Raw genomic sequence first — 13,496 nt, forward strand, 5'->3', positions numbered from 1 at the left:
ACTCCAAAATCATAGGCATATCCACTTCGCTCCACATCTGGTCCAGGCTGCAGAAATTCGCAACCTCTCCGCCAGCGTATACCTCACTAATTACGCAAACAACAAACGAGGAGAACAAAACAGCATGACTGCAAGGACAATTAAACTAATTCTACCCTAACACTTACTGTTACTTAACTCCTGCACTTTAGCGGCTACTCATGACGACTATTATACGCGCTTGAACGCAGTGAGCCAAATAATTTGCTCAAAATCAAATACATCGTTCATTAAAAACTGCAAAAACTACCACAAAACTACTACTTCTCGACAAAACTCATCTTCCCCTTTTAAGAGTCTACGTATAGTTAACACCTTACACACTTCCAGTCAAGGAGCCACACACATTCATGATACGCAGAAATAACGTTCATTTTTACACATCCTCAGAACACAGTCGGAGTGTACTTGCCACATGTCACACATGGAAACAGAACTGAAAATCTGCTAAAAGTTGCAATGTCTCAATGTGATAGTCGCAGGGGAAAAAATACAGTCAGTCCACTAGCCCACTGCACACTGATGTTGTGTGCCGACGTAACTGCAGTACTGAGGTAGTCGAGAGTCATCGTCTCCCTGGAGAGTGCCTGGTAAGGTTCCCCTGTCACTGAAATTTACACGTGACACACGTCTGACATCAAAATGTGGAGGTCCAGGATGGATGACGTCTACATGTGGAGGTCTGAGTTGAGGTGGTGGATTGTTGTCGGGATGATGATCGATGGCTGCTTATAAAAACGTCACTATTAGACATACATTGTACTGAAGAACAAACCAGAACATTCTGTGGTGCAACGTCCTCCATAGTGTGTGCTGAAGACAGCGAGTGTTGAGGAACTGACTCAACAGGTGGGCTGGCTCAAACGACTGCCTCCTATGGCCGATTGCTGGTTGAACCTGGTAGTTGGTCCACAGGGTATAAGATGCTAAGCTGACAGCACTGATCTTAAAACCAGCAGCAGGGGCCCACAGTTAGTAGAGGCCAAGTAACACGGTGGCTGCTTGTAGCCTCATCTCGCCTCATAGAGCGTCACCTCTCCTCTTAAATATTAGCTACCTGACTGATACATCTTTGACTGATAATTATGGTAATTCATGTTGGGACAAAGCGCACTGGCTTTGCAAATCACAGCTTTCAACCATGTAGACGATAAGAAGTCTGCTGATTGGATGTGTAGTTACTGGCCTACCAACGCCTTTCTGCTGTGTCGTCGTTATGGCGGTGCCAGACATTTTCCTGGAGCACAATGTGGAAATCTGCCAGTGGTATTGCTGCATCTGACGTAATGGTGTTTGGTCGGCGCTGATCTTTTGCAACAGCCATGGCAATGTCACAATTTTATTCATTAGCGCCAAAAAATAGTGGTGGCACTGCAGATCGAATAACTGATAAGAATATACTGAGTCAAATTGGGGAAAACAAGAAATTTATGGCACAACTTCGTTTCATTGGCATATCCTAAGGCATCAAGGACTTGTCAGTTTGGTAATGGAGAGGTGTGTGTATATGTGAGTATTGGGGAGGGGGAGGTGTTAAGATTGTAGGGAGAGACGAAGTCTTGAATACAGTTAGCAGGCTCAAACTGATGTACATTGCGTTAGCTGTGCAGCGCTGAAGAGTCTTTCACAGAATAGACTAGCTTTGGCAGCTGCATCAAACCAGTCTTCAGACTGAAGACCACAACAACAACATTGGGGAAGGAGATGGCAGGGAAAGGTAGGTTTCTGGTCCATAATTTTTCAAGTTCTTTCCTGGGAGAACTACTGAGTAATGTAAATCTCGTGTGATTCACCACCTTCGGCTGTTGACATGGCAAAAGACGTTTCTACATTACTCTAAAATAACGGTGCCACTCATTCCCGTATGTGGAAAGTTCTTTAGCTCACACTATTCGCCGATGCAGCGAACTGAAGTAGCGGTTCTTGTATATTTTGTTGTTGTAAACAGAAATGTCTCTGGTATGACGTTAATCTGCAAACATACATGGAGTGACCACAGTATAAGTGGTCCCCATCCAACAACAGCAACAACCTCTCTGTTAGAAGTGGAAGTGGAAGTTCTGAGCTGTAACTGTTACCTTGCCTGCTTGCGTAGGTGGAAGGATGATAGAGAATGTAAAGAAAATAGTCATGATCTCCTACCACTTACCACCAGGTAGTCAGCTCAGTAATGTCAACTGAAATTAACCGAGCATTGCTTCTTGATTCCTGTTGTGATTTCCTATTACTCCAGGTTGGTGTTCGAGAGAAATGCAAAGCTACAGATGTGCCTCCAATGTAAATTTCATAAGGCAAGTGCACAACACGATCGGTTAATCGCATTATGCTGTATAATTAATTGAGTATCGGACTTCGTTTCTGAAAGACTGCAGTTTCGTTGCTGCACCATAAATATCTAATAAATCGCTAATCAGTATTTGGATCACACCAAAGGCGGACGGGCTCCAAGTCAGCAGTTTTGCATTTCTTTCACGAATAGCTGAACACAGATCTGATAAAGACATTATACTAAGTCTAGGCGCAATTTGAGACGCGTAAAGCGCGTGTGGCGCGGCGCAGCGCAGCGCGTGTTTTTGTAACATCACAGGTTCAAATGGGACCACGCAAATTGCGACGCGACGCCACTGGGACGTGACACGCGCCTGCGCCAGGTCGCACAGTTTCTCGCGCCGCGCGTCGCGCGTGCCTCGCTAACACCGTGGGAAATTTGAGGCGGGGAGCGGAAAAGTGCTCCGGCCATATGCTCACATCGGCACGGCGCATATGAGCAGTGGTAGTATTGCCCATACGATAAATATTGCCTTACTGTATACTAAATTTTATTGCCTTAGGGTAGTGTTTCATTTTTCGCCAATTAAACGCTCCAGCTTTCTTCGTTAGTACATTATGCTTTTCTGTTATTTATATCCGTATGGTTTTTTTTCTTCTGTCAAGAAAAATGCATACGTCAGTACCTGGTGAGCCATTGGCCGCTGGAATTGTATCATATGCCTCCGCAATGTTTTCAGTTTGCAAGAAGTTTTCCGAAATTCCTTCATCAGGGAAGACGAATGGAATATTCCATAATTTGAAACACGAACAGCTGTTAGCATGAGTTTCTTAGAAGTAGATTCCTTAGGGGTTGCCAAGCAACTCCAATCGCTTGATACGGGCAAGTCTTCAGGTCCAGATTATATACCGATTAGGTTACGTTCAGATTACGCTGATACAATAGCTCCCTACTTAGCAATCATATACAACCGCTCGCTCACCGATAGATGTGTACCTACAGATTGGAAAATTGCGCAGGTCGCACCAGTGTTTAAGAAGGGTAGTAGGATTAATCCATCGAACTACAGACCTATATCATTGAAGTCGGTTTGCAGTAGGGTTTTGGAGCATATACTGTATTCGAACATTATGAATCACCTCGAAGGGAACGACCTATTGATACGCAATCAGCATGGTTTCAGAAAACATCATTCTTGTGCAACGCAGCTAGCTCTTTATTCGCACGAAGTAATGGCCGCTATCGACAGGAGATCTCAAGTTGATTCCGTATTTATAGATTTCCGGAAAGCTTTTGACACCGTTCCTCACAAGCGACTTCTAATCAAGCTGCGGGCCTATGGGGTATCGTCTCAGTTGTGCGACTGGATTCGTGATTTCCTATCAGGAAGGTCGCAGTTCGTAGTAATATACGGCAAATCATCGACTAAAACTGAAATGACATCAGGTGTTCAACAAGGAAGCGTCCTGGGACCTCTGCTGGTCATGATCTATATAAATGACCTGGGTGACAATCTGAGCAGTTCTGTTAGGTTGTTCGCAGATGATGCTGTAATTTACCATCTAGTAAGGTCATCCGAAGACCAGTATCAGTTGCAAAGCGATTTAGAAAAGATTGCTGTATGGTGTGGCAGGTGGCAGCTGACGTTAAATAACGAAAAGTGTGACGTGATCCACATGAGTTCCAAAAGATATCCGGTGGAATTCGATTACTCGATAAATAGTAAAATTCTCAAGGCTGTCAAGTCAACTAAATACGTGGGTGTTAAAATTACGAACAACTTCAGTTGGAAAGACCACATAGATAATATTGTGGGAAGGCGAGCCAAAGGTTGCGTTTCATTGGCAGGACACTTAGAAGATGCAACAAGTCCACTAAAGAGACTGCTTACACTACACTCGTTCGTCCTCTGTTAGAATATTACTGCGCGGTGTGGGATCCTTACCAGGTGGGATTGACGGAGGACATCGAAAGGGTGCAAAAAAGGGCACCTCGTTTTGTATCATCACGTAAGAGGGGAGAGAGTGTGGCAGATATGATACGCGAGTTGGGATGGAAGTCATTAAAGGAAAGACATTTTTCGTCGCGGCGATATCTATTAACGAAATTTCAGTCACCAACTTCCTCTTCCGAATGCGAAAATATTTTGTTGAGCCCAACCTACATAGGTAGGAATGATCATCAAAATAAAATAAGAGAGATCAGAGCTCGAACAGAAAGGTTTAGGCGTTCGTATTTCCCGCTCGCTGTTCGGGAGTGGAATGATACTGAGATAGTATGATTGTGGTTCGATGAACCCTCAACCAAGCACTTAAATGTGAATTGCAGAGTAATCATGTAGATGTAGATGTAGAAGGGACAGAAGGTAGTGAATAAGGAAGCAAGGAATATTATAAAATCATGTGATTAAGAAGCAAGGCAGGAAAGTAAAACAAGGTTATCTTCTCGCTGCCTCGTATGCTGGCGTATCTGTACGATCTGCTACAAAAATTTGGAAAGGGGTAATCTGGTAAAAAGCGTCGAAGATCTGAAGTGTAGAAGTCTCACTGTGAATACTTGGATATGGATGTAATAATGTAATACGACACACTGTACTACATGCATGTGAATATCACATTTCCGCTACAAGCCAGAAACAGTCGAAAAACAGTCACAAATAATGTTTTAATTGGTTCGCTGTGATGAGAAAAAGCATTTTAATTATTGCATGCACATTATTAGCATTAATAAACTAATTATACAACAGGCTACACAAATGAAGAAAATGGTCGGTATTATTACGAAAGTAGGAATATCCTAAAGGAGTATCGTGATTAGATAGATTTAATTTGTTGAAATGTACTGCTGACAAAGGCAGACCTACTTTCATGTCAATGCTTTTCGAACTTCAGCTCACAAGGCACACATGGCTAGCTTCTGCATTCTTGTCGCGCGCATTTTCCTCCGCTGCTGACAATACACTGACCATTGAGTTGTGCGACAGATCAATTGTTTATTTTTCCCAATAACAACTATTTTATTCGCGATCACACATTGTCAGTTTGGCAAACCGTAGGTGAGTAACCAGTATCTGGCATGTGCCTATCATTCTGCCCGAAGGAACGCTCGTCATTATTTTAATACAGCTCAGATCAGGAGACGCAATGAAATCCTTTGGTAAGTTTCCATTCCAGTCACTCACTTTTAAAAATACGATGGGTTACGGGGATTCCACCAAAATTCCAACAGAATTGGGAATCTATTTTTGTGTCAGTTAACCTTTTCTCATTCGAAGAAGCATCACCATTTATGAGCCATGGCCACATTTTTGTTGGTACAGGTTTAATTGTACTTCCTTTGTCACAGTGTAATTTGCCAAACTCATCTCACAGCAGCTATTCAGAATTCTGAAACGGAATGTCTGATTAAACAAGTAATTGGCAGTCACAGATCTCAATAGCTTACGAAAAACCTCATAGTGTCGGTTTGCGGTAACGTAAGAGAAGAAATATCATGTTTATTTTCATACTAGGAAGCTCTTGTTTCGCTAGCTGTCGATAACTCTTAAATAATTACAGTCACTGGAGTGAAATAAATAAAACGGTAAGTTAAGTACTGATATATCGCCGGGCATGGATGTGTGTGATGTCCTTAGGTTAGTTAGGTTTAAGTAGTTATAAGTTCTAGAGGACTGATGACCACAGATGTTAAGTCCCATAGTGCTCAGAGCCATTTTTTTATATATCGCCATAGACAGGATGTTCCATGTTTTTAAGAATTGACAAAACACTTTCCTCCTTGTGTGCTATCATTCGCCAAACTTTCCTTTAGATGTCTCTAGTGGTTTAGGAGATATGAGAAATGTTGCGAGTACTTCATTCTCGCGGGCGTGAGATCGGAAGTGAGCGCGCTACATGGGATCCATTTTCTCGAGATCGGAGGTAGATAGAGACCTCCTCCCAAGTCTAAACAAAAATTCAACATGTTAACTAAATTTCATACGCAACAACATATGATGTAATACGCACCAAACGCAAAATCATAGCGACCCCTAATTTTCGTTGCAAACTTTTTGGGTTTTGCGTAGTGTCTTACTAAAATGTCTACATCACAATAAGAATGGTTATTAGCGAGATAATGGGCACTTCGCCACGAAGCTGACATATAACGATACAAGTAAGGCAAAAATCAAATACTTTCAGTGAATAGTTTCTGAAAAATCGTTTGAGGAAGGTAACAGGTTACGCGCGCTTCGGTTCTGTCTGCCCAGAGCGCCGTCAGTCGGCGCGTGTGAAGTATGGTGTACGCGTCGCAATATGCGCTGCACCGCGCGAATCGTGCGGCACGTGCGTGTCGCGCTGTGGTGTCGTGTCACGTCACACGTGCTATACGTGTCTCAATTTGTGCCTAGCCTAAGAGATATGTTCAGTTTGTTAAGTTAATACATCTGGAAGTTATTAATTTAAATACACTTAAATATTTTCATGGTTCTTAAAAGCTAATAAGATGCACTACTGGCCATTAAAATTGCTGCCCCAAGAATAAATGCAGATGATAAACGTGTTTCACTGGACAAGTATAGTCTACTAGAACTGACATGTGATTACATTTTCAGGTAATTTGGGTATATACACTTTTGGAAATTAAAATAAGAACACCGTGAATTCATTGTCCCAGGAAGGGGAAACTTTATTGACACATTCCTGGGGTCAGATACATCACATGATCACACTGACAGAACCACAGGCACATAGACACAGGCAACAGAGCATGCACAATGTCGGCACTAGTACAGTGTATATCCACCTTTCGCAGCAATGCAGGCTGCTATTCTCCCATGGAGACGATCGTAGAGATGCTGGATGTAGTCCTGTGGAACGGCTTGCCATGCCATTTCCACCTGGCGCCTCAGTTGGACCAGCGTTCGTGCTGGACGTGCAGACCGCGTGAGACGACGCTTCATCCAGTCCCAAACATGCTCAATGGGGGACAGATCCGAAGATCTTGCTGGCCAGGGTAGTTGACTTACACCTTCTAGAGCACGTTGGGTGGCACGGGATACATGCGGACGTGCATTGTCCTGTTGGAACAGCAAGTTCCCTTGCCGGTCTAGGAATGGTAGAACGATGGGTTCGATGACGGTTTGGATGTACCGTGCACTATTCAGTGTCCCCTCGACGATCACCAGTGGTGTACGGCCAGTGTAGGAGATCGCTCCCCACACCATGATGCCGGGTGTTGGCCCTGTGTGCCTCGGTCGTATGCAGTCCTGATTGTGGCGCTCACCTGCACGGCGCCAAACACGCATACGACCATCATTGGCACCAAGGCAGAAGCGACTCTCATCGCTGAAGACGACACGTCTCCATTCGTCCCTCCATTCACGCCTGTCGCGACACCACTGGAGGCGGGCTGCACGATGTTGGGGCGTGAGCGGAAGACGGCCTAACGGTGTGCGGGACCGTAGCCCAGCTTCATGGAGACGGTTGCGAATGGTCCTCGCCGATACCCCAGGAGCAACAGTGTCCCTAATTTGCTGGGAAGTGGCGGTGCGGTCCCCTACGGCACTGCGTAGGATCCTACGGTCTTGGCGTGCATCCGTGCGTCGCTGCGGTCCGGTCCCAGGTCGACGGGCACGTGCACCTTCCGCCGACCACTGGCGACAACATCGATGTACTGTGGAGACCTCACGCCCCACGTGTTGAGCAATTCGGCGGTACGTTCACCCGGCCTCCCGCATGCCCACTATACGCCCTCGCTCAAAGTCCGTCAACTGCACATACGGTTCACGTCCACGCTGTCGCGGCATGCTACCAGTGTTAAAGACTGCGATGGAGCTCCGTATGCCATGGCAAACTGGCTGACACTGACGGCGGCGGTGCACAAATGCTGCGCAGCTAGCGCCATTCGACGGCCAACACCGCGGTTCCTGGTGTGTCCGCTGTGCCGTGCGTGTGATCATTGCTTGTACAGCCCTCTCGCAGTGTCCGGAGCAAGTATGGTGGGTCTGACACACCGGTGTCAATGTGTTCTTTTTTCTATTTCCAGGAGTGTAGATCGTGAGAAATCAGTACCCAGAACAACCACCTCTGTCTGTAATTACGGCCTTGATACGCCTGGGCATTGAGTCAAACTGAGCTTGCACGGCGTGTACAGGTACAGCTGGCCATGCAGCTTCAACACGATACCACAGTTAATCAAGAGTAGTGACTAGCGTATTGTGACGAGCCAGTTGATCGGCCACCATTGACCAGACGTTTTCAGTTGGTGAGTGATCTGCATGATGTGGTGGCCAGGGCAGCAGTCGAACATTTTCTGTATCCAGAACGGCCCGTACATGTCCTGCAACATGCAGTCGTGCATTATCCTGCTGAAATGCATGGGATCGATTGAAGTGTAGAGCCACGGGTCGTAACACATCTCACATGTAACGTCCACTGTTCAAAGTGCGAACAACAGGTGACCGAGACGTGTAACCAATGACACCACATACCATCACGCCGGGTGATACGCCAGTATGGCGATGACGAATACATGCTTCCAATGTGCGTTCACCGCGATGTCGCCAAACACAGATGCGACCATCACGATACTGTAAACAGAATCTGGATTCATCGGAAAAAATTCGTGCACCCAAATTCGTCGTTGAGTATACCATCGCAGGCCCTCCTGTCTGTGATGCAGCGTCAAGGGTAACTGCAGCCATGGTCTCCGAGCTGATGGTCCATGCTGCTGCAAACGTCGTCGAACTGTTCGTGAAGATGGTTGTTGCCTTGCAAACGTCCCCATCTGTTGACTCAGGGATAGAGACGTGACTGGACGATCCGTTACAGGTAAGCGGATAAGAGGCCTCTCACCTCGACTGCCGTTGGGATGCAGCACGGCGTTCCGTATTACCCTCCTGAACCCAACGCTTCCATATTCTGCTAACAGTCATTAGATCTCGAACAACGCGAGCAGCAATGTCGCGATATGATAAACCGCAATCGCGATAGGCTACAATCCTACTTTTATCAAAGTCGGAAACGTGATGATACGCATTTCTCCTCCTTACACGAGGCATCACAAAAACGTTTCACCAGGCAACGCCGGTCAACAGTTGTTTGTGTATGAGAAATCGGTTGGAAACTTTCCTCATGTCAGAATGTTGTAGGTGTCGCCACCGGCGGGAACCTTGCGTGAATGCTCTGAAAAGCTAATCATTTGCATATCACAGCATCTTCTTCCTGTCGTTTCGCGTCTGTAGCACGTCGTATACGTGGTGTCCTAATTTTAATGGCCTGTAGTGTAGATGCATACACCGCGAAAGCGGAAGAACAAAGGACGGTACGAAATAGGAAGGCATCCCCTAACGGATCACAGAAAAAATGTGGATGCTACTCTGTTCTTTATCATCATATAAAGTATTACATGTACTTTTTAACACTTTTGGACTCTCTGGTAAACACATATTTCATAAACGTAAGGGAAAAAAATTTTTTTTTGTGTCTACGATACATTTGACTACGGTACTGTCTGATACATGAGTACCCATTCAAATCGTGTACAACAAAATTACGAGATTGGTGTATACAACAATAACAATACACTATTTGACATGTTTTAAATAAACCGTTTCACAAATCATTTACATAGGCATATGAGATATTTGTACAAGATACACTACCTAAAAATTTGAGAGGTATGAATGTTCTGAGTATAAGAGATTAAGTCAGTTCAGTGGCGTGTCTGTCCGTGGGAATTGATGCAGCCACTGCAGGAGTGACTACGCAGTTGGCTTGTATGACGTCAATCGGTCGGTGACAACCGGCTGAGTGTGAGCTCTGGTTGTGCAGTTTGCAGTAGAGGTGATCATCGAAGCACGGCCCGTCCAGGAACATGGCCATGACAGCAGTGCGAGCCTTGCCTTGCGTTGCCGGTTCAGGACGGGCACCCGCATCTTGGGTCGTGCGAAGAGGCTCGGCCCATGAGCTGCGGCCGCACTGGACTACAGCAGTATTAGCGAGACCCTGACGTCATCCTAAGGGCCGAGCAGTGCTGTTGCGAAATCACCTGTATGCCACGGGCCCGGAAGAGTTCCGCATGGAGACGCAGCCCACGGGCCGCGGACCAACTGCTCCACACTGAGAGAGCCCATGACGTCACTGCAACAGTGCCTTGCGCAAGCACTGGTGTGCTGCACCTACGAACTGTTGGTAGCACTGACCCCAGTTGCGAGCTACGGGCTACGAGCGGTGAGCAGAGCAGTGTTTAGTGGAGTGATGGGATTTCTTCATTTTTTTCGTAACACACAAAATGAGAGCGGGAAACTAAACGTGGTTTGGAGAAGAAGGAGCACATCTCAAGAAAAATGGAAGTAAAAGAAAAACTAATCAGTGGTGAGTAGAGAACCACACTGCCTGGAGCAGTTTGAAGGTGCACTTTGGACCCTGGTAACGTATATTGTGGATGGATTTAGGAAAAGCGTTCTTATTCTTTGCTGTTCGCTGTTCCGTCAAATTTACGCTCATGCTGAAGGGTCAAGTGGCACTTCGTTTATTTCTCGCCATCCATGCGTGTCTAATAAACAAAGGTCTTATGTGGACAAGAATCGACTTCCTAAACCAGCTCAGGAGCTAACTGTCGATAATTGCGTTCCTATGTGTGCAAGAGACGTAAGGTCGTACGGAACTATAAGAGGTGAGGGTCTTATGGATCTAGTTCAGATGTTAATCGACACTGCAAAGGCCATTATATCTCACGCCACTACTGCGTCGCGGTACGTGGCAGAAAGTGTTAAAATCCGACGACATATATCTATGCCTGAGGTAATTGCTCATATAACAAAAGGCGAATACTCAGCAACTACGGACGTGTGCACGTCCAGCGCGAGCGCGAGAAGACACCAGTATCTGACGTGCACTGTCTCTTGTTTTATTGACTGAACTATCAGATCTCGCGTTTTCTTTACAACCCAGTTTCCAGATGAACCAAAAACGGGCGGTAATATTCTAAGAGAATTGTTTACACGATTTAAGTCCCTTGGTATCTAATAATTTTAATGCGGAGTATATATGCGTCAGTTGTCCATAAGTTCATGGTCGTTTGATTGCGGCGAAAGAACGCTTCCTCTACGTAAAGAAAAGAGGTCTTCTTAATGCTCTTTATAGATAACTGAGCCATTCTAAGGATAGTCGTTGGAATAAGCAGCTGGCAATGTTACAATGTCTTTGTGCGGAAAGTCCTCTGAGAAGGGAGAAATACCCCAAGATGAAGGAACTGATACCACGCTAATGAAAGAACTTTTCACGATATTTATGCTATTCTATTACTGTAATTCTTATACGCAATCGTTTATTTTATAGTTTTAAAACATATGAGTTTTTGTAGCGCTTCAAAGCGGCGTCCAAGGAATTATAACTGCAGAAATCAGCTGCACTGCACCTGCTCTTGACATGGGCAATGACAATGTTAAAGCATTTGAGTCAGGCGCCCTAGGACAGAGAAACTTCTCAAATTGGACTTTTACATTTACACATCAAATTATACTTAGATGAAAAGCAATTTGTCCAGACATACTGTGAGGTAGCAACTTTCCTCTGGCCTCCATTCGTCATTTAAAAATGATATCTGAAGATAAGAGGCGTAATGTCATGAATACGATACCCTCACAATTCTCCAGTCTCACAGTACACTCTAACGACATTTCCCTTTACCGCATCTCCAACCGTCTTTTTTCTTTGTTCTCGCTAGTGGGTTCGAAGGGAATTGGCTTACCTTTCGATCTAGAAATAGTTATCTCAATGTACTCTGCTCTTCTGGAAGTTACAAAAATTACATTTATTTTTCTGAAATAGGAGAGATGCTCTTTCCTACATGTTCCTCCACAACTGGAAGCACGTGAATCCTTGGGAATCCATGTTGTCCTAAATGAAAATTTGAATTTTTGCCATATATGCACTGAAATATGAATTTTGCTGTCCTCAGGTAAAAAGAAGAGAGGTTTAATGAGGCTGGACATGTATTTCACAGCCCCACCCCATCAAAGAACAAATCTTGTTGTAGCACATAAATTCTGCTACTCCATCTGTTAGATTTCTAGTTGTGCAATTTGAAGATGGGAGTGAGACATTCGGGTACCCTACACTCGATGTCATTCAACATCTACACCGAACAAGCAGTAAAGCATACAAGGATAAATTTGTAAACAGAATGTTAGGGAGAATATTAGGGAGAAGCTGAAAGGGTACTGTACCGCCTGACATTGAAAATAGGTGCAACATTCTTCGTTATTCTTTTCAGAACAACATATTTTTTGTGGGTAATAGCTCAGTTTCACTTAATACACGGAAGCCGGATACCACTGTAGGAAAGAATGACAAATTATTTATTTAATTGATCGCATGTCCACTCCCACAAAATATATCCCTACATCCAATTTGGTGAGATCTGTGAACTGAATGAATGTACGGTTGTCTCCTAATCGCAGATAGTGAATGTGCAATATATGATCACCTTTGATACGGTCCATTGGTCACCTTCGCTTGAACCAAAGAGGAAATTTACCTGAGCTTTGAACGCCTGAAATGTGGCTGATCAATACGGTAACATGGTGCTCCCCCTCCTCGAAGGAGGTGCGAGCTGACCTGAAGAATGGCCATGTTTCAGCACTTTGGCGCTGGATCTTGTGGTGGTAAGATCTGTCTTAGGTGTGCTCCGTAAAAGACAAAAGAGTGGAGATATGGTATGCATGTGAAATACTTAAGAGCAGTTTGCAATAATTATTTCTCTATTTCAGGACCTTTTGTGGGGAGAATTAAATGTCAGGCGGGTAATATTAAGGGGATCGTAGTACTCTTCAGAAGTGACCAACGGTCACAATGAAACCACGTGTAGCAATAAGTTGAAATACTGCCGAGTGCTAGTATTAAGTTGAAATACTTCCGAGTGCTAAAGTTAAGCTGAATTATTGGCGTGTGTACTATAAGTTGGAAATATTTAAGAAATGGCGTGTGCGGGACTTGAAATTAGAGACGAGTACTTCCACGTGGTGAGTACTGTGTGAGTCTCAATCTGTGAATGACACTAAGGATAAAGAGAAGTGCTCGTCCAAGGTATCAGTTGAGGACTCGCGTGCGTGACGAATATGATCATAATATTACCTTTGTGAGTTATGTTTCCGTGTGACGCTAGATTCAAACTCTAATACTCTGAGAGAGAAGTAAGGTGA

Source organism: Schistocerca cancellata, chromosome 4, assembly GCF_023864275.1.
Source record: "Schistocerca cancellata isolate TAMUIC-IGC-003103 chromosome 4, iqSchCanc2.1, whole genome shotgun sequence".
In the NCBI taxonomy this organism is placed as follows: Eukaryota; Metazoa; Arthropoda; class Insecta; order Orthoptera; family Acrididae; genus Schistocerca; species Schistocerca cancellata.